Genomic DNA, 26,838 nt, shown 5'->3' with positions numbered 1-26,838 from the left:
CCCACAGTTGGAGGTAAAGTGGGAGCCAGCAGCCTGAATCTGGTCTCCCATCTGGCAGAACTGGGTTTGCTTTATCTTTAAACTCTCATGTGGCTACTTAACTCTGTATGGGTGTATGTAGGTGGATTAATTTTTCCCCCCAAGATGCCTGACCTGGTCTACTATAAACACATTCCAAAACTAGTTTATAATGGAAATAACACTGCAAGCTGAAGGAAGGCAGTACAGCCTAGTGATTAAGGGTGTGGGATGTGGGGTCAGATGACTAGGATGCAAATCCCGGCTCTTGAGGTACACTGATGGTATGACTGAATAACTTACTACCTGTATATCGCTGTATATCTCCATATCTCAGTGTCCTAATCTCTAAGAGGCAAATGGCTAATGCAGATCTTTTCTCCTGTTATTTTTCTTTACCAGGTGAGCTCTGTTACAGACTTTGCATGCAGGTGGCAGTCAGGTAGCAAGGGATATTGGAGCTGAAATATAGTGGCCCTTTAAAGGAAAAACATGCAAAACTATAAATGCAAAATTAGAGACAAGGCCTTGGAAGAGGCCTATGCAGGTGAGGAGCATCCCTGAGCTTCACTGCAAATTTCCTCTGCTGCGATGGGAATGGTGCAGAAACTACTTTCGGGTTATTCTATAGTGTTATTGGGGGTGTATTTTTACTTAATATAGTCCCTGGCAGATAGTAAGCATGCAATCAGGGTTAGTTTTTATTATTCTTAGAGGAAACACACAGGGTCCTGTGTTGAAATAAGTGTGGGAATACTGCACAGCCTTTCACTCTTGGAGACTGATAACGCATGCTAACATATGTAATTGTAATACAATAATCGAAATGTGCAGATAACTAGGAGGCTTTGTCACTTTGTAGCCAATCTTGTCTTCTTCCCATGCTCACCATCTGCTGTTTCAAAAAACAAAACAAAACAGAAAGTCCAATCTAGTTTACACGTCCATCCAATATTTTAAATACAGTTGACCCTTGACCAACACAGGTTTGAACTGCAGATTCACTTATACACAGATTTTTTTACCGTACAGTGCCGCAAGTGTATTTTCTTTTCCTTCTGATTTTCTTAATAACATTTTCTTTTCTGTAGTTTTATTGTAAGATTACAGTACAGAATACAGATAACATACAAAATATGTGTTAGTTGACTATGTTGTTGGTAAGGCATCTGGTCAACAGTGGGCTATTAGTAGTTAAGTTTTGGGGGAGTCAAAAGTTACACATGGAATTTCGACTGTGTAGGGGGTTGGTGCCCCCAACCCCTGTGTTGTTCAAGGGTCAACTGTAGTTCTCTTAGGAAGTACTTGGGTTCACTTGCATAAAATGCCCAGTGTCTTATCTATCCTCTTCCTTCCACCAAGAAGGTCAGATGTCTGAAATAAGATATATTATTATTATTATTGTTATTATTATTATTATTATTATTATTATATTAAGAGAGGTATGTGGCTTATATGACCAGAAGGCATGGGGGTAAGATAGGCCTCTGGCATTCCCAGTGCTCTACCTTCGCTACCTCCTTTGCATGCTGGGCAGTCTGTCTGCCTGGTGGCTGAAGGAGGCTGCTGTTCCTTCTAGTTTAGGCAAAGGCCCTTGTGGGACTCACTGATGGACTCAGCCTCACTTCCAGCTCCTGATGATGCTAGGGACACGTGCTCTCCAACTTTAACAGGAATAAGAATCACCAGGATAGCTTGTTAAAAATACAAATTCCTGGACCTCAGCCCCAGAGATTCGGATTAAGTAGGCTTTAGGTAGAGCCTGAGACTTTAAATTTTTCAAAAATCTCCTAGGTGGTGATGGTGGTGACGCAGCCCATCCAGGGAGCATGCTTTGAGTTATCAAGGCTCCCCTTTGAAATCTGTGACTGCAATATAGCCCTACCTGAGAAGTCTACCCTGTAGCCAACTTCTGGCCACCTTCCCTGCATGGCCACTATTTAAAAGGATTCTCAGCCCAGGAATGTAACGTCTTGGGAACTCTCTATCTGATCATGCTATGTCAACATGTTGTAACTGCTCCATGTCGGGGTGGGATGGGGTGGGGTGGGGCAGTCTGAGAGAACTTTCTTCCAAAGTGGGGCAAGCACTGCTCCTTTACCTTGAGTATTTCCCTCACATACTGAGCATTCCTCCCCATCGCCAGGTCAAAGCCAAGAGAGCAGAGTGGCTCTCATGTCTGCTTTTCTCTCTGTCTACCTCTCTCCCCTGCACCTCCTTCCCATTAATTACCAGGCCTGAGAGAAGAGAAGGATGCTCATTCATTTCTCTTACACCATAATCTTCTGCTCAAAATCATTCAGTAGTTTCCCATCTCAGAATAAAAGACCAAATCCTGATGCAGACCTATAAGATCTTACATGACCTAGCTTCTTGGTTCCTCTCTTATTCCAAAGCTCTGGCTCTTCTCCTATTGCCTCCTCCACTCAGTCTGGCCTCCTTAATGCCCCATTGATCCCCAGGGACACTGTTCTAGGGTCTCTACCATACCTATTAGCAATATCTTGGAACACAGTTTGGGAAACACAGACTAGGGAGTAGTTAAATATTCCTCAAAATATAAGATACTGTCACTTTGTTAAGCTGAAAAGTAAGAGACACATCACTAAGCAGAACTCAAGGCACTGTCAACAAAGCAATTCAAAATTGTCAAGACCTCAACCACAAGGAGATACTATCTCACACCTGTCAAATGGCTGAAATAAAAAGCACAAGAAACAACAAGCATTGGCAGGATGTGGAGGAAAAGGAATCCTCGTGCCCTGTTGGTGGGAATGTAAACTGGTGCAGCCACTGAGGAGAACAGTATGGAGGTTCCTCAAAAAATTAGAAATACCATATGATCCCATAATTCCACTTTTGGATATTTAACCAAAGAATATGAAAACAGTAATTTGAAAAGATAGATGCACCCCTATGTTTATTGCAGCATTATTTACAAGATATGGAAGCAACCTAGGTATATATTGATAGATGAATGGATAAAGAAGATATGGTATGTATACACAATGGAATATTATTCATAAAAAGAATGAACTCGTCATTTGCAACAACATGGATGAACCTAAAGTGTATTATGCTAAGTGAGATATGTCAGTCAGAGAAAGACAAATACCATGCAATTTCACTTATATGTGGAATCTGAAAAACAAAACAAATGAGCCAACAAACAGTGCTTAAATACAAAGAACAAACTGGTGGTTGCCAAAGGGGAGAGTGGTAGGGGGGTGGGTAAAATAGGTGAAAGGGATGAAGAGGTTAAAAAATATTAAGACCTGAGTCTTACAGCTAGAAAAAATTAAGGTTGAAACTTAGTTTGGCTCCTTACTTGCTGTATACGACACCAGTAAAATTACTTAACCTTTCTTGTCCTTCTTTTACTTAAAATAAGTATAGGCAGTCCTTGCTTTGCACGGTTCCAACATGCACACATTTCAGTCACCATCGTTTAGTTAAATTATACCAGTTTCCCAACAACACAGTTCAAACAGCAGTCACCACATGTAGTAACTGTGAGTAATTGCATAAAATACAAACTTTGTTGCTAGCATTTCAGTCTCAAATTGCCATGTAAAATAATAGACGCACATTACGGTCAATAATCTATCACATCACCTTTTTCTTTTTCTTTTTTTTTTTTTTAAATTTTTTTTTTCAACGTTTTTTATTTATTTTTGGGACAGAGAGAGACAGAGCATGAACGGGGGAGGGGCAGAGAGAGGGAGACACAGAATCGGAAACAGGCTCCAGGCTCCGAGCCATCAGCCCAGAGCCTGACGCGGGGCTCGAACTCACAGACCGCGAGATCGTGACCTGGCTGAAGTCGGACGCTTAACCGACTGCGCCACCCAGGCGCCCCTTTTTTTTTTTTTTTTTAATTTTTTTTTTCAACGTTTTTTATTTATTTTTGGGACAGAGAGAGACAGAGCATGAACGGGGGAGGGGCAGAGAGAGAGGGAGACACAGAATCGGAAACAGGCTCCAGGCTCCGAGCCATCAGCCCAGAGCCTGACGCGGGGCTCGAATCACATCACCTTTTTCAAAGTCTGTCCCTGATTGGCACAGTGCACCTGTTATTCACTTCATGCACAGACCTCAAAGCCTATATTGTATTGCCTCCTTGGCAGGGATAAACACATGTGACATTTTACAAAAATCGCTAACCAAAAGAAGAAATGAGCTAAAAAAGATGAAATGCAGCAAAGAAATGAAAAGTGCTGATGCTAGAAATGAAATTGAAATCAAACATAAATGGAGTGAAAGAAGTAGCTGACCATGGGAATGTTAGCATTGCTGCCACTGGAGAGCCCCTAGACCTGCAACCAGAGAAACAGTGAAGGCTACTTAGCAACACAAGGAAAGTAATTATGAAGAAAAAGAGGAAGACATCCCAGAGGGAGACGCTGGCAAGAAACTTCCCGCTAGGGGCCCTGGGTGGTTCAGTCTGTTAAGCGTCCAACTTGGGCTCAGGTCATGATCTCGTGGTCCTCAAGCTCTGTGTTGACAGCTCAGAGCCTGGAGTCTGCTTCGGATTCTGTGTCTCCCTCTCTCTCTGCTCCTCCCTCACTTGTGCTCATGTGCGCTCTCTCTCTCTCTTTCCCTCTCTCCCTCTCTCTCAAAAATAAATGTTAAAAAAAATTAAAAAAGAAACTTCCCACAAAAGGAAGTCTCAATGATATGTCATGACATTGATAAAGGATAAGCTGATCCAAACTGAGAACAGACTATGTCCATTTGCCAAAGAGTAAGAAAGACGCTGGATCCATATTGTAAGATACATGACAGGCAGAAGGAAGCTGGAGCTGTTCAGAGTACTCTTCATAAGTGTTTATAACTTAGTGTTTATAACTAAATCTCAATAAGAAATAAAATACTTCAGTTCCATATGTTTCTAATGTTTTAAATTACAGTATACTAATTTACTAATTTTATAAATTTTTAGATTTCCTCACATATTTAGAATCTAACCATAAGAGAATTTTAAAAGCTTTGACAAAACGTTTTTAAAATCATGGACCATTGTAATTTTTCCCATTGATTATTAGACTCTCTGCACACTTTCAGCCTGCACATTTTTATAGTCCTGTATTATCTACCATGCAAAGGGAAGACTACCTGGATAGTAAAAGAATTTACCTTACAGGGTTTGGGAGCAGATTAAATGAAACTGTGTGGCAAGCACTGACTCTGTGGTCTGGCCTGCATTAGGCTCTAAATGAATGTTGTCTATTTTATGGGATTATTCCCAGTTGCTTTATCTTGTAGGAATTTGGGAGAATTATAGGTATGTATGACTTATTTTTAAATTATAATTGGGTGATTTAGTATCATTGGAAATATTTTTAAAAATTTATTCCAAACTAAATAATTAAGCATTTCCTCCAAAAGAATTTGTGACGGCTATTCCCTGCCTCCCCACCCAAAAACATCCACAAAACTTATGAGTCATCCATGGAAGGAGAATACAACATTTAGGAGCACTTCCATTAGATAAGGAATCAAAAGGATTCAAATACATTACAAATAAGACATTATTGTTTCATTTCCTTAGTATTATTATTATTATTTTTTGTCCATCCCTGGGTTTTCCCTTTAAAAATAAAAAGTGTCCGGGCACCTGGGTGGCTCAGTCGGTTAAGCATGTGACTCTTGATTTAGGCTACAGTCATGATCTCGTGGTTCATGAGTGCAAGGCCTGCATAGGGCTCTGTGCTGACAATGTGGAGCCTGCTTGGGATTTTCACTCTCCCTCTCTCTCTGCCCCTCCCCCATTTGTATGTTCTCTATCAAAATAAATAAAATAAAATAAAAAATAAAGAGTGTAAATTTCCTTTAAAAATATGGTTTTGGGGCGCTTGGGTGGCTCAGTCAGTTGACTGACTTTGGCTCAGGCCATGATCTCTCAGTTCGTGAGCTGGAGCCCCACTTTGGGCTCTGTGCTGACAGCTCAGAGCCAGCAGCCTGCTCTAGATTCTGTGTCTCCCTCTCTCTCTGCCCCTCCCCTGCTGGTGCTCTGTCTCTGTCTTCCTCAGAAATAAACAAACGTTAAAAATAATTTTTTAACTATGGTTTTAGAGATAAAAGAATGCACATTACCTGAAGCTCGTTTGGGGACTTACTCGTGGAAGTGCCCACAATGCTTACAGAAAGGGGGACTTTTCAAAGGGATCAGCACAAGGCCAATGGAGGTCTTATATGGGATCTTAGGACCCAAGAAAATCCTGGAAATGAAGAGAAGTGATGATGTACCTGTTATTTAACTGTTGATCCTATATTGAAAATAGCAGCTTAAAATACTCCAGAAATGATTTTTGTTGGTTACATGATCATGTGCCTTGTAGTGGAGGAAAGCTCTTAAGAGGCTGCCTGCTGATGAGTGAGCGTTTTTGGTTTTGTTTTGTTTCATTTTTGATGGGCAGCTTGTGAGGATTTTTTTGAGAGGGGGTAGGTGGTAGGGAAGCAATGTGTGAGTTTTGATGCTCTTGAAGAACACTGTATCTGTTACAGAATCTAGGTGGGCTGCTGAACTGATAAAGTGAGTGTGGCTTGTATCAGTTCTTGTCACCAGGGAGAAGTAGTATGTGCTCAATCGTTAAAATGGTTTACTGCGTGCAAACAGATATTCTTAAAGAAGCGGTTGAGCTAAGACTGCAACCTAGTGGTGAGTTTGTTATTAGGAAAAAAGTGGCTGCACTCATTATAGGCCATTATTTGAATTCAAAGTGAAAATAACTACAAAAGAGAAGTATGCTCTTGTCCTTCATGGGAAGATTGGTCTTCGAGGAGTGTTGTCCAGGAGCTAGACATGGAGAGAGGATGACTGGAATCGGACGCCTGTGTAGGTAGCATTTTCTATCTTGTCTGAAACTTCTGCTCACTTCCCTGTTGGTCTCTTTAAAGATGAGGTAAAACCTTGCTGGGCCTGCCCTGGCTGATCTTCTCACACTAGTTGGACTCATTTCTTCTGTTTACTGGTTTAATCCGTTCCATCTTAAGGTAGACTTTGACTTGCTTTTTGTTTCTGTGATTGAAGCGATTCGAATCCTACTATTCTTGAAGCCAAGTAAATATTTCATGTAACATGATTCTAAGTATCATTCTCATTATTCTTTGACTCAACAATAATGTTTTTTTATTACAGTCTGACATAGCTTTTATTTCTTAGAAATGCTTCTTACTCATTGTATTGATTACTATTTCATATTCTATTGTATTAACATGGAAAGTTGATTGACAAAGCACCACTGAGGCTTTGTTCCTGTTAAAAGGATCGCTTCTCTTCATACAAAATGTGGACCGAGAATGGTCTCTGTGTAAGAATTTGAGCCTTTTAATTATTGTGTATCATGATCTCACTTTTAAAGTCTGCTTGTATCTTAATTTCCCTCATTTTTCATCAATCTTTTTTAAGCATATACTTAAAAATTAATTTAATTGTTTTTTGATTTTCATTGTCAAATCATTCTTGCTCCTTAGTATTCTAATTTTTAGTTCACTTATATTACCTTTCTTTTTATGTAGTTTTATTTTGTGCTCCTAAATGTTGGAGTATGGGAGTCTGTAGCATTGCCAAATGCAAAACTTTACCTGTGAATTTTTTTTTCTTTGTTTGCTCCTCCCAAATCTTTTTTTCTGGCAAAGCTGCTTGTTATTTGGGTATGAAATCTGGTTATTCTGTACGTAATAAAATCAGTCTTGTGCTTTCATGAAGGGTGTCAATATATACTACCATTGCCTTTCAAATTCTTTCTCCACCTCAGGTCTTCCGCATTTAATTTAAGTGCATCTTCAGAAAATGTCTTCATTCTTTCAAGTTTATGTGCTCCTAAATGTTGGAGTATGGGAGTCCGTAGCATTGCCAAATACAGATAACTCATGATTGCAAGCAAGATTCACTGCAGTAAGTTGACTGTAGGAAGCCCATCTCTGTCAGTGAAATGATGGCCTCTATAAAATTTAGAGGATTTTTTGTCTCCAGTGTCACCCTAATGAAACAGTTTTGGATTTTTGTGTGCTCTTTAAAACAACTTTCTACAAAGTACAAATTTGGACTTGATTTTAAATGCAGTGAACCAAGAAAGCTATGAAATCAACCACTCTGTAATCGATACAGAAATCAATGCTGTAATAGTAAATTATCTGAGAGAGCTTTCTCTTTTCCTAGCACTCATTTGGGATGTATCCTGGGAAATCTGTGACACAAAGATCATGGTGGCTGACATGGCAAAAGACAATTTCTACTAAAATAAAAGTTTGTGGGGCAAAATGCTTTTCTATAAATTAAAGAGCATAATATTGAGGGAATCAAAATAAATCCTTCCTCCCCCATACACTTAATTATATTTTAGAAAGAGGAGACAAATTAATGAAACAGCATGACAGTTCTCTGAGCTATAGATTTTCAACAAAATTACTTATATAATGAAGCTATGAAAAATATAGGAGGAGATATTTTTGAAGGCCCTCAAAATCTTTTTAAAAACAATAATGTCTTTAATAATTCAGATTTATTAATTACTCCAGAAGTAATATATTGAAAATGAGAGTACATTGCATACTGGAAAGTATCATTACATAATTAAAATTTTATTAACAGAAAATCATGTTGTATAAATATGTGTAAAAATACTATAGTAAATCGAAAGCATCTTTGCAGTGTCCTTTTAAAAAAAGCTTAATTTTTGAATAATTCCTGATTCTCATATATGAGAGAAACCCACAAAGTTTATTTTTCAGGTCTCAAAGAGCTATTTTATCTGGCATTCTAAATACATCTAAAAGAAATGTAAGGAATACTGTTTTCTTTTACATCCTTCTCTAACAACAAAAAGATATCTTTAGTTGGTGATTAATGTTATTTAAAGTCCATAATAAAAGCTCCTGGATACATACTTGTTTAAGGGCAAAATAGAGTAGGTTACAGAACTACGACTTTAGGTAAGGGAAGATGAAGCAAACAGAATTTGGCCCACAAAATCACAGATGTGGAGAGGGCCAGAGTGGTAGGAAAAAGGGGGCAGTCAGTTAAGTGTCTAACTCTTGATTTCGGCTCAGGTCATGATCTCATGATTTGTGAGATCAGGCCCTGCTTTGGGCTTTGTTCTGTCAGCACTTGGGATTCTCTCTCTCTGCCCCTCCCCTGCTCACCCTCTTTCTTTCTCTCTGTCAAAATAAACAAACATTTTTTTAAACAAAGAAAGAAATGACATCAGAAGAACTGTCATGCTTTTTTGTTTTGTTTTTTAACTTTGTAGGCTTAAATAGATGATAGATGGCTAGAAAGAGAATATACGTACTCACTGTCCTGAAGTTTCTGATGGATTTGTGTATTTGGCCCAGGACATAGAGGCTTAGTGGAAGTCAGCTGGCCACATATCTCAGCAGCTTCCCTTGGCCACCAGAGCCCTTAAAAGAGGGATATACAACTTTTAATACTAGCTGCAAAAGGTAAGCCTTTTCAGATCCAGGAAGTTTTATTTTATCCTATGCTTTAAAAAAATTTTTTTTTAGTGTTTCTTATTTTTGAGAGAGAGACAGGGAGAGACAGAGAGACAGAGAGCAAGCAGGGGAGGGGCAGAGAGAGAAGAAGACACAGAATCAGAAGCAGGCTCCAGGCTTTGAGCTACCAGCACAGAGCCTGATGCGGGGCTCAAACTCACAGACCGTGAGATCATGATCTGAGCTGAAGTCAGCCGCTTAACCTACTGAGCCACTCAGGTGCCCCTATCCTGTACTTTTTGTACCAGGGACATACATTACTATTTAAGAAGAACTTGGACAACATATGCCCTCATTGGAAAAAACAACTAAGACATCTAGGACTCTCTGGTTCTCCAGCCTAACTCAGCAGCAAGCTCATTGAGAAGAAAAAGCAGAATGGATGCCCAGATCCACGAGTAGTGTCCTGAACTCCAGCTTTCTGAGGTCTCAGAAAGCCTATTTCCCCCGCAAATACTCTTTCCTCCTTCAACCCCATATCCCTAAACCACTACCCAGAGCAATAAATTGATGGGATATAGAGACATAAATGGTGAATTTATGGATGATAAATCTTGCACAAGCTCAATACTTGCACAGGTTTGAGAGGGGTGGTAAATCTTAAAACTATCTAAATGTAGCTCTTATACAACTACAAAATAAAAATTCACGTGGAAAAAAGCACTATAAAGTTTATTCATCCCTCATGATCTGCAAGAAGATGATTCAAAATGGGGTAATTTTTTTTCCTAGCAAATTGTCTCAGTCACATTTTCTCCCACCTGACCTGTTTTGATGTTTAGGTAACACTGGATGGAATAAGTCTCAGCTAGCATTTGTTTGCACTTGCTGTTCCAAGTGTGGTATGTGGACCAGTAAAATTAGTACCATGTGAGGACTTGTTAAAAATGTAGACATGTAGTCTCCATCCTATACCTACTAAATTAGAATCTGCATTTTTAAAAGACCCCTGGGTAATTCATAGCATATTACATTTTGAGAAATGCTGCTTTATGTAACTTAGGGTGGGTTACTGAATCTTTCCCCTTCTTGTTTTCTCTTTGGTCAAATGTGTAGGAATTTTAAGACTACAAGGAACCTATTAATGAGGATTAGTGGTTTAGAGCATAGACTCTGGAACCAGCGTGGCTGAGTTTGATTCCCAACTCTGCCACTTACTGTGTGAACTTGGGTAAGTTATATAGCTGCCCTGTGTCCCAATTTCCTCATTTGAAAAATAGGTATTATGTGATGGGTATTAAGGATGGCACTTGTTGTGATGAGCACTAGGTGTTATATGTAGGTTATGGATCACTAAATTCTACTCCTGAAACCGATTTTATCAGATATGTTAACTAACTAGTATTTAAATAAAAACTTGAAATTAAAAAAAAACTTAAAAAAAAGAAAAATAGGGATTATAATCGTATGTACTTCATGAAGTTGTGAAAAATCGAATTTAACAAATGGAAGTATTTAGATTAGTGCTAACTTAGTACAGAATAGGTACATGTATCAGTTCTCATTTATGACAACATTCTGGATTAACTACCATTCTAGAACATATGGAGATGCCAACTGACTAATTTTGAAAGATATTAGTGAGAGTTTTCCGTTAGTGTGTTTGGAGACTTGAGGAAAGGTCCATGGAGAAAATGGGAATCTAGAATAGCTTTAGGGGATGACGAAATTTGGGGATGATTAGAGACAAAAAGCATTTAAGGGCATTCCAGGTGAAACAGGTTTAGAGGCAGGAATAAATACTTGGAGAGGAACAGAGGAAAGCAGGGAATCATACCTACTGGGTGCCAGGAATGTTGAAGAAGGTGTGGGGTGACAAGAGCGGGAGGCTGGTTAGGCATTTGAGAGGCTAAGATTAGATCTTCTTAATTCCAGACTAAAAAATGGGAGATAGATAGATGGATAGATAGATAGATAGATAGATAGAGGCAAACAGAATAAAATGATGCAGGAAAACAATAGACAGGATGGCTTAGTGGAAGAGAGAACAAAAGAAATACGAAGCAGGATTTGGTTATTAGACATGGAGAAAATATAGGGGAGGAGGCAATTATAGCTCCAGGATTTTAAGTCTGCGGGATGAGGAATGTGAAGGTGTCTTTAGCAAAAATGAGAATATTAGAAGCATAGGTGCTTTGAAGAAAAGCTATGTTTGTTTTTTGAAGTGTTGAGTACAAAAGATGGAAATACATCCAATAAATGATTTGGCAGATGTAGCAGAAAGAGCTCCATTTGGAAAAAGGGCCATCATACTTTTGCCTTTTATTTTTGCATTACTGAGCACATGACTGCCATCAATACAAAAGTGACACCTTAGAATTCTGGAATGATATCTTTGTTTTCTTTATATGTTTCAAATTCTCCGAATCTGTCTACTAAATATTTTTAAAGTAAGTTTAAATTAAATGAATTGCAGTATTGGTTTTTTGTGAATCAATCAGAGAACCTGAAGGACGATGAGTCTCACATCCACTATTCCATTATTCTGGTCCCTGGACAGCATTTCCACTAGCCTCAAAGGAATTAAGAACAAAGGAAATATGTAGCTCTCAGACTTTTCTAAATACTCCCAGACCTAGAAGGCAAAGATCTTAATCTTCTTGTTCAGGAAATAGGCACAATTCAGTGCCGTCATCAATAATGTTGACCAGAGTCTCTTGCCTTTAATGAAACAGGAGCAGAAAAATTGATTGGGAAGTGGCATGTATCTTATCATAATACCCATCACTGGGTGAAAAGTGCATTTGTGAGCAAATCTAATACTGCCTAGCAACTGTCTCCAGGCAAAGGGGGCTTGGGAGCCAGCTGTGGTTGCCTTTCAGGAGCCACCAACCTGTCTATACACTTCACAGGATATCTGTTTGGGATTATTTGGATTCCAGTTTTAAGGTATAGTTTTTATTGGAAACTCTTAATACTAAACATTTTGCTTTTTAGTGATGGACACAATAAACCTAATATTACTCCTTTTTGTCCCTCTCTAAATATAACTACACAGATTTTTAACCATAATGGAATTTGTCTGATGTCAGGAGCTTCTATATTTTAAAAGCTATTTGCCCATTCCTTTTAAGCCTGCCAGTTTCTTAAGTGGTCTAAGACCATACCCAGATAAATTTACACCCACTTCTGAGAGCATAAGATGTGGTATTAATATACATCAGAAAGTTTAAACTTTTAACTCTCCCCCTGGAAAATCCATCCCTGGCCTTCTTGTGCAGACACTCCTCTCCTTCCAGAGCTGAGCATGATTTATGTTCTTGCCCCTGGCCTCTGCAGCAGGATGTAGCTCAGCTCATAGCAGTGAAGCAGGAGTCCAGAGGAACTGGGGGTTATGCCAGAATTTGATGAGGGGCAAACAGGCCATGCTAGTAAGTAGAAGTCTCTCCAGGGAGAAGAGTGCTCAGAAAACTTAGAGGAATACAGTAAATACCATAGACTCATCCTGGTTGAGTACTTTCTGATACACCTGAGCAGTTCACCACCATCCCCCCTCCCGCCCCCGATTCTGTCCCAGCTGGTTGTTCCCGGAGTCTGCAAAGACTTCCCAAAGTAGACACTTACGTTCAGTCAACCACACGTTCATGCTTTTATCCCCATGGCTGCTGGAAAGCCTCACTCTCTTTCTGGCTCATTTTCCTCCTGCTGTCCAGTCTCTTCCCTCCATTCCACAGGATCCTCTGAGAGCCCTATCCCTTTGCAAACCTACTTCCCTCATCACATCATTATTATGATGTGAGGTTGAAACCCCAAAGATCTTACTTCATCTCTAGCCCCCTCAAACTGAGACTGCTCTTTTTCTATAACCATAACCTCATTTTTTAATTATTTTTTAAATATGAAATTTATTGTCAAATTGGTTTCCATACAACGCCCAGTGCTACCATAACCTCATTAACAAGAACCAGACTGCCTTCCTCTTTAGCTAGCTACACCGCTTCCAGGCCTTTCTTATTTATTTTCATGAGAAGCCCCTCTGCATTTGGGAGACAGTGTAACATTCAAAAGCACAGGATTTAGATGTGGGCCATGTTTTGGAATGCTGGATAGATCACCCAACTTTTCTGATCCTCTATTTCCATATCTGGAAAAAGAGGATAAGAATATCATTTCGCAAGTTTATGGAGGTTAATTCATTCTTTCTTCTCACAAACCTTTACTGATTACCACGTGCCAGGCATTTTTCAAAGTACTGAGAAAAACAGTTCCTGCCTTCATGAAGCTTGTAGTCTCATGAGACAACAGTTAAGAGTCTGTTTTGGTTTGTCTCTCTTTTTTGTTTGTTTGTTGTTTTGTTTCCTAAATTCCACATAGGAGTGAAATCATATGATATTTGTCTTTCTCTGACTAATTTACTTCACTTAGCATTATACTCCATAGCTCCATCCACGTTGTTGCAAATGGCAAGAATTCATTTTTTTTTATGGCTGAGTAATATTTCATTGTATATATAGACCACTTCTTCTTTATCCATTGGTGGACACTTGGATTGCTTTCATATTTTGGCTCTTGTAAATAATGCTGCCATAAACAGGAAGGTGCATGTATCTTTCCAAGTTAGTGTTTTCATATTCTTTGGGTAAATACCCAGTAGTGGAATTACTGGATCATATGGTAGTTCTATTTTTAACATTTGAGGAAACTCTTTAATGTTTCCTACAGGGGCCGCCCTAGTTTACCGGTCTGCATTCCCTTCACAGAGTGTTTCCTCTTCTCCACATCCTCGCCAACACTTTTTTTCTTCAGGTTTTTATTTTAGCCATTCTGACAGGTATGAGGTGGTATCTTATTGTTTTGATTTGCATTTCCCTGATGATTAGTGATGTTGAGCATCTTTTCATGTGTTGGCCAACCTTATGTCTTCTTTAGAGAATTGTCTGTTCATGTCTTCTGCTGCGCATTTTTAATTGGAGTGTGTGTGTGTGTGTGTGTGTGTGTGTGTGTTAAGTTCTATAAGTTCTTTATATATTTTGGATACTAACCCTTTATCAGATATGTCATTTGCAAATACCTTCTCCCATATAATGGGTTGTCTTTTAGTTTCATTGATTGTTTCCATCACTGTGAAGAAGCTTTTTGTTTTGATGTAGTCCTAATAGTTTATGTTTTCTTTTGTTTCCCTTGCATCCGGAGACCTATCTAGAAAAAATGTTGCTGTTGCCAATGTCAGAAAAATTACTGTCTGTGCTCTCTTCTAGGATTTTTATGGTTTCAGGTCTCACATTTAGGTCTTTAATCCATTTTAAGTTTATTTTTGTATATAGTGTAAGAAAATGGCCCAGTTTCATTCTTTTGTATATAGCTGTTTAGTTTTCCCAGAACCATTTATTTAAGAGACTGTCTTTTACCTCTTGTGTATTCTTACCTCCTTAATCTAAGATTATTTGACCATATAAATATGGGTTTATTTCTGGGATGTCTATTCTGTCCTATTGATCTAGGTGTCTATTTTTGTGCTGGTACCATACTGTTGTGATTACCACAGCTTTGTAGTATAACTTAAAATCTGGGATTGTGATTCCTCCAGTTTTGGGTTGTTTTTTTCTTTCCAAGATTGCTTTGGTTATTGGGGGTCTTTTGTGGTTCCATACAAATTTTAGAATTGTTTGTTCTAGTTCTATGAAAAATTCTGTTGGTATTTTGATAGGGATTACGTTAAATCTGTAGATTGCTTTGGGTAGTATGGATATTTTAACAGTATTTGTTCTCCCAGTCCATGAGCATGAAATGTCTTGCCATTTGTTTGTGTCATCTCTATCCTCTTTCATCATGTTTTATAGTTTTCAGAGTACAGGTCTTACATCTCTTTGGTTAATCTTATTCTTAGGTATTTTATTATTTGGGTGCAAATGTAAATGGGATTGTTTGCCTAATTTCTCTTGTTGCTGCTTCATTATTAGTGTATAGAAATGCAGTGGATTTCTGTACATCAGTTTTGTGTCCTGCAATCTTACTGAATTCAATGATCAGTTCTAGTAGTTTTTTGGTGGGGTCTTTAGGGTTTTCCACATATAGTATCATGTCACCTTCAAATAATAAAAATTTTACTTTTTCTGTACCAATTTAGATGCCTTTTATTCCCTTCTCTTGTCTGATTGTTGTGGCTAGGATTCTCAGTTCTATGTTGAATAAAACTGGTAAGAGTGGACATCTGGCCTCAGGGAGAGTTTTCAGTTTTTCACCATTGTGTATGATGTAAGCTGTGGGCTTTTCATATATGGCCTTTATTATGTTGAGGTATGTTCCCTCTAAAGTGACTTTGTTGAGGGTTTTTATCATGAATGGATGTTGTCCTTTGCCAAATGCTTTTTTCTCCATCTATTGAAATAATCATATGGTTTTCATCCTTTCTTTTGTTTATGTGGTATATCACATTGATTGATTTGTGAATATTGAACCACCTTTGCATCCCAGGAATAAATTCCACTTGATCGTGGTGAAAGACTTCTTTAATGTATGTATTGTTGGATTTGGTTTGCTAATATTTTGGTGAGGATTTTTGCATCTATGTTCATCAGAAATATTGGTCTGTAATTCTCTTTTTTTGTAGTGTCTTTATTTGGTTTTGGTGTCAGGGTAATGCTGACCTCATATAATGAATTTGGAAGCTTTCTTTCCTCTTCTATTTTTTGGAATAGTTTAAGAAAACTAGGTATTAACTCTTTATTTTTATTTAAATGTTTTTAGTAGGCTCCACAGCCAACATGGGGCTTGAACTGACAACCCTGAAATCATGGTATACCAACTGAAATAGCCAGGTACACCCCTAACTCTTCTTTAAATATTTGGGTGTATTCACCTGTGAAGCTCTCTGGTCCTGGACTTCTGTTTGTTGAGAGTTTTATGATTACTGATTCAATTTAATTGCTGGTAATCAGTCTGTTCAAATTTTCTACTTCTTCCTGATTCAGTTTTGGGAGGTTATATGTTTCTAGAAATTTATCCATTTCTTCTCAGTTGTCCAATATGTTGGCATATAATTTTTAATAATATTCTCTTATAATCCTTTGTATTTCTGTGGCATCCATTGTTATTTCTCCTCTTTCATCTCTGATTTTGTTTATTTGAGTTTTTTCTCTCTCTTTCTATTTTTTTGATTCATCTGATTAAAGGTTTATCAATTTATTGACTTATACAAACCAGCGCCTGGTGTTATTGATCTCTTGCATTGTTTTTTTTAAGATTTTATGTCATTTGTTTTTGCTCTAATCTTTATGATTTCCTTCCTTCTACTGGGTTGAGTTTTGTTTGTTTTTCTTTTTCTAGCTCCTTTAGGTGTAAAGTTTAAGTTGTTCATTTGAGATCTTTCTTGCTTCTTGAGGTAGGCCTGTGTTGCTATGAACTTCACTTTTAGAACAAATTTTGCTGCATCCCAAAGATTTTGGATTTTTGTGTTTTCATTTTCATTTGCCTCCATGTATATTTTGATTCCTTGGTTGACCCATTCATTGTTTAGTAGCATATTATTTAAACTCCATGTATTTGTGCTCTCTCCAGATTTTTTTTATGGTTGATTTCTAGATTCATAGCATTGTGTTCAGAAAAGATGCATGGTATGACTTTCATCTTTTTGAATTTATTGAGACTTATTTTTGGCCTCATATGTGATCTATTGTGGAGAATGTTACATATGAGCTTGAAAAGAATGTGTATTCTGTTTTAGGATGGAATGTTCTGAATATATCTGTTAGATCCCTCTGGTCCAATGTGTCATTCAAAGCCTGTTTCCTTGTTGATTTTCTGTTTAGCTGATCTATCAATTGATGTAAGTGGGTGTTAAAGTTGCATACTTGTATTGTGTTACTACTATTGATTATTTATGCTTGTTATTAACTACTTTATGTTTTTGGGTTCTTTCATGTTGGGTGCATACATATTTGCAATTGTTATATATTCTTTTTTTTAATGTTTATTTGTTTTTGAGAGAAAGAGAGAGAGAGAGACAGAGACAGAATGTGAGTAGGCAAGGGGCAGAGAGAGAGTGAGATAGAATTTGAAACATGTTCCAGGCTCCAAGCTGTCAGCACAGAGTCTGACATGCAGCTTGAACCCATGGACCGTGAGATCATGATCTGAGCCGAAGCTGGACGCTTAACTGACTGAACCCCCCAGGTGCCCCTATATTCTTTTTTTTAAGTTTATTTGTTTTTTAAGTTCATTTATTTGGGGGGGGCAAAGAGAGAGGGAGACAGAGAATCCCAAGTAGGCTCTACACCATCAGTGTAGAGTCCAATGTGGGGCTTCATTTCATGAACCATGAGATCATGAATTGAGCTGAAGTCAAGAGTCAGACACTTAAGGGATCGAGCCACCCAGGTACCCTGATATATAGTCTTGTTGGATTGTTCCCTTTATAATTATGTAGTGTCCTTCTTTGTCTCTTGTTACAGTCTTTGTTTTAAAGTCTATTTTGTCCAATATAAGTATTGCTACCCCAGCTTTCTTTTCACATCCATTTGTATGAAAAACGCCTCACCATCCCTTGGCTTTCAATCTGCTTGTATCTTAGGTCTGAAATGAGTCTCTTGTAGGCAGCATATGGATGGGTCTTGCCCTTTTATCCTTCTGTGCCCTTATATCTTTTGACTGGAGTATTTAGTCTATTTACATTCAAAGTAATTATTGACAGGTGTGTGCTTACTGCCATTTTGTTTCGTATTTTGTGGTTGTTTTTGTAGTTCTTCTCTTTTCCTTTCTTCTCTTGCTCTCTCCTCTCACAGTTAGTTGGCTTTCTGTAGTGATATACTTGATATACTTTCTGTAGTGATATACTTTCTCTTTACTTTTTGCATATCTATGACTGGTTTTTGATTTGTGGTTACCATTTGGTTTGTTTATAACATCTTATGCATATGGAAATCTGTATTAAGTTGATGGTCACTTTAAGTTTGAACCTTCTTTACTCCTCTACTCTCCATGTTTTAGGTATATAGTGTCCTACTTTACAAACTTATTTTGTGATTTCCTTGACTGATTTTTATAGATATACTTATTTTTTACTTCTTTAGTGCTTCCTACTTTTTTTACTCCTACTTATGGTCTTTCTTTTCTACTCAAAGAGTCCTCTTTAACATATCCTGTAGGGCCGGTTTAGTGATCATGAATTCCTTTAACTTTTGTTTGTCTGGGAAACTCTTTATCTCTCCTTCTATTCTGAATGAAGGCCTTGCTGGATAGAGTATTCTTGGCTGCAGGGTTTTTTTCCTTTTAGCACTTTGTATATATCATGCCACTCCCTTCTGGCTTGCAAAATTTCTGCTGAAAAAATCCACTGGTAGCCTTATGAGGTTTCTCTTGTATGCAACTGTTTTCTTTTTCTTGTTGTTTTTAAAATTCTCTTTTAATCACTACTTTTTGCCATTTTAATTACCATGTATCTTGGTGTGGACCTCTTTGGGTTGATTTTGTTGGGGCCTCTCTGTGCCTCCTGGATCTGGATTTCTGTCTTCTTTCCCATATTCAGGAAGTTTCCAGCTATTATTTCTTCAAATAAATGTTCTGCCCCCTTCTCTCTCCTTCTTCTGGAATCCCTATCGTGTGAATGTTATTACGCCTGATGGCCTATTATCATTTCTAGTCTATTTCATTTCATTTCAAGTCTATTTTCATTTTTTTTGCTCTTACCTGTTCAGCTTGATTATTTTCCATTAGTCTGTCCTCCAGTTTGCTGATCCATTCTTCTGCTCTCTATCTATTGTATTTTTTATTTGATTTATTGAGTTCTTCATCTCTGAGTGATTCTTTTTTATGTTTTCTATCCCTTTGTTAAGGGTCTCACTGAGGTTTTTCACCCTTTTCTCAAATCTGGGAATATCTTTATGACCACTCTGAGGTTAGTAAACAAATTACCCTCCTATATACCCTAGGCATTTTTTAAACTGCTGCTTCTATGCTGTGTCTCTGAGGGGCTGTTTGTTGTGCTGTCTCTTTAAGGGAGGGAACTGAGTTTTCTCTGACCTTTCTGGCTCTCCCAAAGCCAAGTGGTTGATTTTTAAAGTTCTAGGTTTTAAGTCTCGCTGATTATAAGAACTCATGAAATCTGGCCCCTCTGGTGTTCAAAGCCAAATGTTGTGGGGATTCGTCTTTCCCATGTGGGTACACCAGGGTGAGAATCTGTTTCTCTCCCCTCTCTGTGCTATTGGCTCCTTCCCTCCTGCAGACACTCCTGTAGGTCTCTTTAGCTCTGGATCACATCTCTGCCCTTCCTACCTTCTTCAATGCAGCCTCTTCCCTATACTTAGCTGTGAAGAGTTTGTTCTGCCAGCCTTCAGGGTGTTTTCTGGTTTATTTACACTAATGTGAATGCTATCTAGTTGTATCCATGGGACAAGGCAAACTTAGGGTCCTCCTACTGTACCATCTTCCTCAGAAGTCTACATTTATAATCGCAAATGCATAGTAATTTAAATTACTTTAACATGTTTTAATATCTGGTAAGGATAGTACCCTTATTGTTCTTTATCAGAATTTTCTGGGCTATTTTTCTTTGTTCATGTGTTTTTTTTTTTTCATGAGAACTTTAAAATTGGTTTATCTAGTTCCAGAAAATCACCTGTATTTTTATTATAATTGTTCCTTGGTAATTTATAAATGTAACATACTGCCTTGTGATGTTGAATCTTCCTATCAAAGAACACAGTATGTCTTCACATTTGTTCAGATTAACTTTTATATCCTTTGTATTAGAACAATTCTCCTTTAGTTCTGCATATTTCTTAGTAAGTCTTGATTATTTTGAATTTTATTGTTATTGAAATGGGATTTACTTGTCTATTATTTTTAAGTCAAATTTGTATGTATTTATATTAATTCTGTATGTTACTCAATTTCTCTTTATTAATAAATTTATATTCTGCTTGATGCCAGCAGACTAGGTCTGAGGACCATCCAAGAGGGTCCTTGGCTTCACACAGGAAGGAAATCAAATGTGAGCCAGCTGGAGGTGAAAGCAGAGTTTACTGAAGATATAGAGAGTAGATATGAGACAGAGTGAGTGTCTGAGAGACTCAGAAAGGAAAGGAGGGAGTCTTATCTTTGGGATCAGGGTTTGTTTGGTTTTTGTTTTGTTGTTTTTTTTTTGTGGGTTTTTTTGGCTTTTTTGTTTTTTTGTTTTTGTTTTTTTGTTTTGTTTTGGTTTGGTTCTTTTTGAGGATGGAGTTCTCATGTATGCATACATGTACAAGCATTCAGGAACCAGTTAGAACAAAGAGCCCAGGTGTCATTCCTTGGAGTCAGGGGGTCTTGGCGTTGAGATGCCTAGCACTGATAGTCTGGAATGTGCATTTGATAACTCCCTCTAGTCATTCTCATCTGGTCCTTCTTTAGATGTTATTTATCCTAGAGAACCATTAACTCCTTGTCCCTTACAAGGAGGATATATGCTCTTTACAAGACATGTGTAAGGTGGGGTGGGGGTGCAGGTCCTAGCAAAAACAGAAGCAGGAAAAAGGAGCAAAAGGCAAATTTTTATGGAGTCCTTTAGTTTCCCTGTTTCGTTGTTACCTTGCTGAATTGTTTGTCATCATTTTCATTTGCTATCTCTTGGATTTTCCAGGTGTACAATCATACTATCTACAAATATGTAGTTTTTATTTTTCCAACTGTTACACCTTTAATTATCTGTGGTATTGGAGTTATTGGACAATCAATTAGACAATATGAAGTAGTAGTGGTGATTGTGGACATCTTTGTCTATTTCCTGACTTTGTGAGAAACATCTCCAGTGTTTCTCCATTAGGAAATATGCTAGCCTTAGGGCTGATATAAAATATGTATAAGCATATAAAGAAGTTTTCATCAACTTTTATTTTGAGCTCTTTTTAAAGAATCTAGAGTAGATTTGATTTTTATCAAATACCTTTTCAACAGCTATGTACATGAGCAGAATTTTTCTCCATGTATACTTTAATATGTTATAACACATTAATATATTTTGTACTGTTGAGCCATTCTTGTGCAAGTGGTGGGGAGGAAACCCATTTGATTATGATCCATTATTCTCTTAATGTTTCTTAATAATTTATTATCTTTTTCAATTGATATTCAACAGTAAAATTGATCATCTTTTTTTGCAATTTATCAGGTTTTAGTATCAAAGTCATAATTTATAAAATAATCTGGAAGTTTTCATTTTTCTAATATCTGGGACAGTTCAAGTAGCATTAGAATTACCTATCTCTAAAGATTCCTTTGTGAGACAAGACAATGGTACTTTTTAGGGCTAGAATACACATTTGCAACATACAAAAGCAACAATTAGTTTGCAACCACTTCTTTAGGCTTTTCCTCAATTCTAACACACAATTTTAGTATTAGTGTTTAACCTTGGTATTCTTAACTATACTTATGCTACTACAACCTAATTCATCTATTTCAATGGAAATTGAGCTCTGAAGAATTTCCAAATCTGGGGTTTTAGTTGATTACATTTTCCTGAAACATTATCCATCTTATCCAGGTTTATTTACTTTCTAGAGTTGTATGCAGTAACTTCTTAATCCTCTTTGTTTCTGTGATTATTTCCATCTCTTCATATCTTTTTTTTTTTAACCGTTTGATCTATTTTGGATTGGAAAGTATATTAAAGTGTTCTATTTTTAGTGCGTTTCTGTTTCTCCTTGTATATTCTATAGCTTTTACTTCATGAGAGTTATTGCTAAGTTATTTGGTACATAGATATTCATATCATATCTTCCTTGTCAATTCTTCCCTTTAGCATTGAGGTCTTTTAAAATTGCTTTTTGATTTGGATTATATATTCATATATATCAAAATCATGGTCCATACTTTCTTTTTGTTCGTATTTGCTCATCCTTTTTAAAAAATGTTTTTATTTATTTATTTTGAGGGGGATAGAGAGAGGATCCCAAGCAGGCTCCATTCTGTCAGTGCAGAACCCCACGTGGTGCTTGATCTCATGAACCATGAGATCATGACCTGAGCCAAAATCAAGAGTCAAATCCTTAACCAACTGAACTACCTGGGCACCCCTCATCCTTTTATTTTTATCTTTACTGAATTGCATTGCCTTAGGAGTATATTTTGTTTAGGGCTGAGTTTTGCTTTACAATAGCAGTAGGACTTGTATCATGCACACAAACCTCAAAAGTCACATTTCCTTATGTTCCACTGGCCAAAGCAAGTTATACAGTTGAGTCTGGATTTAAGGGGTGGAGAAATAAACTCCACTCTCAGGGAGAAGTTGTAAAATACTGTGGCGATTTGAGCAGAGACAGTCCACTCCAGGCAACAAGATAGACTGCCCATGTGGGAGCTAATGAGGAATGGAGAAGAGATATATACCTGCAGGCAGATCTCCCACCTGAGACCCTTTTTCCAAGGCTTATTTAAGAATCCATACAAGTATTATAAGAGAAAGCCAGCATTTGAACATGTTCACAGTTCATTGTTAGTCACAGAAGCAGGGACTCACAACACTGTAATTTGCCCCAGTCCAGGAAAGAGACATTTTTCTTTCTTCTCTCTACAAATACAGAACAGCTAGAAAGAGGCTGAGGCAGTTTCTGGGAGCCAGAGCCTTGTCTGTCCTTCTCACTCCAAGCTGATAGAGCCATAGTTTTAACCTAAGTTAAGGGAGGATGGGAGAAAAACTAAACAATCCAAATTATGTATTTCTGATAACTGGAAATGACTGAATGACTGTAGAATCAGGCCAAGATCATTGAAGGAGACTCTCCACAACAGAAAAGAGAAATTTAACAGAGCACAGAGAAGAGATTGAGGAAAAGAAACAAGAAGCAGAGATGGAAAACAAAGGGGAAAATGTGGCATAACTAATAAAGCAAGGTCCTCAAGGAAATTGAAAGGGTTGGCTGGAGTTAATATAGCCTGGTCTTCAATAGGAAGAAACAAATTTCATCCTCCAAGAATGGAGGAAAAGCTGTTAAGAATGGGTATGAATACAGGTGATTATGCATACAGGAGTCTGGAAAGCTGATAACCTCAATTCTCTTAATGAAGTAGGAAGTGAGGATGTCTGATGAGAATAAGGACAGCTTGAACAGTGAGGAAAATTTATAATGTTCATTGAAATAATGGGGTCAGAATTGACCTAAGGTGGTAAACAAAAGTAAATTACCTTTTTTCTCTGCTAGCAACAAGTTATAAAAGAGAAAAAAACCCCAAAAGGCCATCTAAAAAAAAATAAAATGTTATATAAAGGCATCAAGGGGTGCCTGGGTGGCTCAGTCAGTTGAGCATCCGACTTTGGCTCAGGTCATGATCTCGCTGTCTGTGAGTTCGACCCCATGTAGGGCTCTGTGCTGACAGCTCGGAGCCTGGAGCCTGCTTCGGATTCTGTGTCTCCCTCTCTCTCTGCCCCTTCCCCGCTCATGCTCTGTCTCTCTCTCTCTGTTTAAAAATAAATAAACATTTAAAAAAAATTTTTAATTAAAAAAAGACATCAAACAATATGTCTTTAGATAGAAAGATACAATATGAAAAAACCATGAATTCTCCCCAAATTAAGGAAATGTAATATAATTGTAATTTAAATTTGACTAATATTTGGGAGGAATTGGCTAAAGTGATCTTAAAGTTTATGTGAGATAATACATGAATATAAGACTTGTGAGGAATGATTAGCCTTACAAGATTAAAACATATCACAACCTCCTTATATTGGCTTCGGTTTGGGCTTAGTAAGAGATAAGTCAGAGGACAGAATAGAGAGAGCTCAGAAATAGATTCCAGTACATGTGGGTATTTGATATGTAACAAAAATGGTATTTCAGTTAAAAGGGATAAGATGGGTTATTTTTAAAATGGTGCTGACAAAACAGTGTATTCATCTGGAAAAGAGTATTTCAAGAAGTTCCAGGTTGATTAAAGAAAAGAAGGAAAAAATAATAGGTTTCATATGCAAGAAATATTCCTCAAGTTGTTGATTAACTGAGATAGGACTTAGAAGCTATGAAAGAAAATACACACATAATTTAAAAATTTAATCCATTTAAAAAGGATTAAACATCAACCAAAAGGAAGTGAACGTTGTGCTTCAACATAAACTTAACTTTAAAAAAAGAAGCAATGGGGGTTCCTGGGTGGCTCAGTTGGTTGAGCACCTGACTCTTGATTTCGGCTCAGGTCATAATCCCAGGATCATGGGCTCAAGCCCTGAGTTGGGCTCTGTGCTGAGTGGGGAGCCTACTTAAGATTCTCTTTTTATCCCTTGGTCCCTTTCCCCCACTTGTGCTCTCTCTCTCTCTAAAATAAATAAATAAATCAGGGTGCTTGGGTGTATCAGTTGGTTGAGCATTGGACTCTTGATTTGGGCTCAGTTCGTGATCCCAGCATTGTGGGATAGAGCCCCAAGAGCCTCATGTTGGGCTCCATGCTGAGCGTGAAGCCTTCTTAATATTCTCTCTCTCCCTCTGCCCTCTCCCCTTCTTGTGCTCTCTCTCTCTTTAAAAATAATTAATTAATTAATTTAAAAAAGAAAGAAAAACCAAATAAATTTCAATAATAATAATAATAAAATTAAAAAGGAAATCATAACTTAGGGAAATGACCTGAAATACATGATAGAGGTTTAAGCTATATAAAAAGTGCTTACAAATGTATAAAAACACAAATAGCCAAAAAGAAAAAAAGGGCAAATGAGATTGGGAGAAAGCAAATCCAAGAGGTCACTAAACATGAACTCATGCCCAACTTTGCTAGGAGTTAGGGAAATGCAAATAAAATAACATCAATATATTACTGCATAGCCATTAGATGAGCAAAAGTGAAAAGGGGAAGTACCTCTTGCTGAAGACATTCAGGGAAAGGGTACTTTCTTGTATGCGGAAATGGTAACTGTTTCAGCCTTTTTAAAAAGAAATATGACTTAGCCATTGAAATTAATAATATATTTATCTCTCCCACTCTTAGGATCCTGTCCCATGGAAATAAAATCACTGCTAGATGAGATCTACATACAATTATGTGTGTTGTAGCACTGTTTGTAATAGTCAAAGACTGAAAACAAAGTAAATGCCCCTCAGTTGGTGAGTGACTAAGTAATGATGGCACCCCCACATCATGTAGTATTATGCAGCCATTAAAAGAGGTAAATAAGGTTCTTAAGAAGCATGTGCCCTGAGCTAGGAACTCATTTGGTCCTTACAACAACTTAGTAGGTGGTGGTAATTTTATAGGTAAGAAAACTAAATCACAATTTTTTAAGTTACCCAAGGCCTCACACATCTGTATTCAAAATTACTATATTTTTTCCTTATGCCAAGATCACCTCCAACATTAAACAGTTACTTGGAGAAATTTTCATAACACTGTGTAGTACAAAAATATTAACATAGAGAAGCATATATAATGAGATATTATTATTATAAAAACAAATGACCACCTAAATTTTGTTCACATATACATACACATGCACACACATATACCACACAGCATGCTATATATCTAGAATGTATTTGTATACTAGAAAAAGTAAGAACCGCTACACATGAGGTTGTTAACCTTATTCCTTATGGAAGAAGCATATTTACTATTCATAGTAAAAAAATTATGTAAGCTGTAATCCCAAGAGCTATTTATGAAAGAATGACTTTCTGAGGGGAAGAGTGGATTCTACATGAGTTTTACGTTCACCTTGTTTTTTTTTTTTATTTTTTAATTGTATATATTTTTTATTTATTTGTTTGTTTATTTATTTATTTATTTTCTCAATATATGAAATTTATTGTCAAATTGGTTTCCATACAACACCCAGTGCTCATCCCAAAAGGTGCCCTCCTCAATACCCATCACCCACCCTCCCCTCCCTCCCACCCCCCATCAACCCTCAGTTTAATTGTATATATTTTTTAATTAGAATGCCTGATTGAGGGAAGAGAAAGCTATATTCATTGGGGGGGGAAAAATCTAAGTTAATGGGGATATAATAATAATGCATCTATAAAGCCACCTGAAGATTATTTCCACACATCTCTAGAACTTAAAAAGTTAATGCTAACAAGAGAAAGTATAGTGATAGTATACAAGACTTAATGTGTAAGACTCTAAATATCAGGTCATGAAAGAACAGTTTTTTAGCAGAAGTTAAATTTACTCTACGTTTTAGAATATAAGCAGACCCTTCAAATAAGCAGTTTCATTTTAAAAATTGGGTGCCATGCTATTTTTTACACTAATTAATTTGAAGCAACTTAAACACTGTTTCACTTATTGGACAGAAACCAGTAAGAAATTATTTTTATAATTCTATATAAATACTTATATATTTTAGATGAGTTCTATTATACACAAACTATAATCACATTACTTTTAACATTATTGATAAAATTATAAATTCTTGAG

The 26,838-nt window shown here is 37.2% G+C and overlaps 1 long non-coding RNA gene across 1 annotated transcript in view; it reads right to left on the bottom strand.

Annotated features, from left to right (window-relative positions):
- LOC131501326 (uncharacterized) overlaps positions 1-13,224 on the bottom strand; it is a 42,427-nt gene extending 29,203 nt beyond the window's left edge. Inside the window, exon 1 of the long non-coding RNA XR_009256751.1 lies at positions 13,081-13,224. This is a non-coding gene — a long non-coding RNA (uncharacterized LOC131501326). The remainder of the gene's footprint in view (positions 1-13,080) is intronic.
- Between the last annotated feature and the right edge of the window lie 13,614 nt (positions 13,225-26,838).

Source organism: Neofelis nebulosa, chromosome 2 (assembly GCF_028018385.1).
Source record: "Neofelis nebulosa isolate mNeoNeb1 chromosome 2, mNeoNeb1.pri, whole genome shotgun sequence".
NCBI classification, from domain to species: domain Eukaryota; kingdom Metazoa; phylum Chordata; class Mammalia; order Carnivora; family Felidae; genus Neofelis; species Neofelis nebulosa.
Note: the sequence above shows the minus strand (reverse complement) of the source record. Positions and strands in the feature narration are given on the sequence as shown.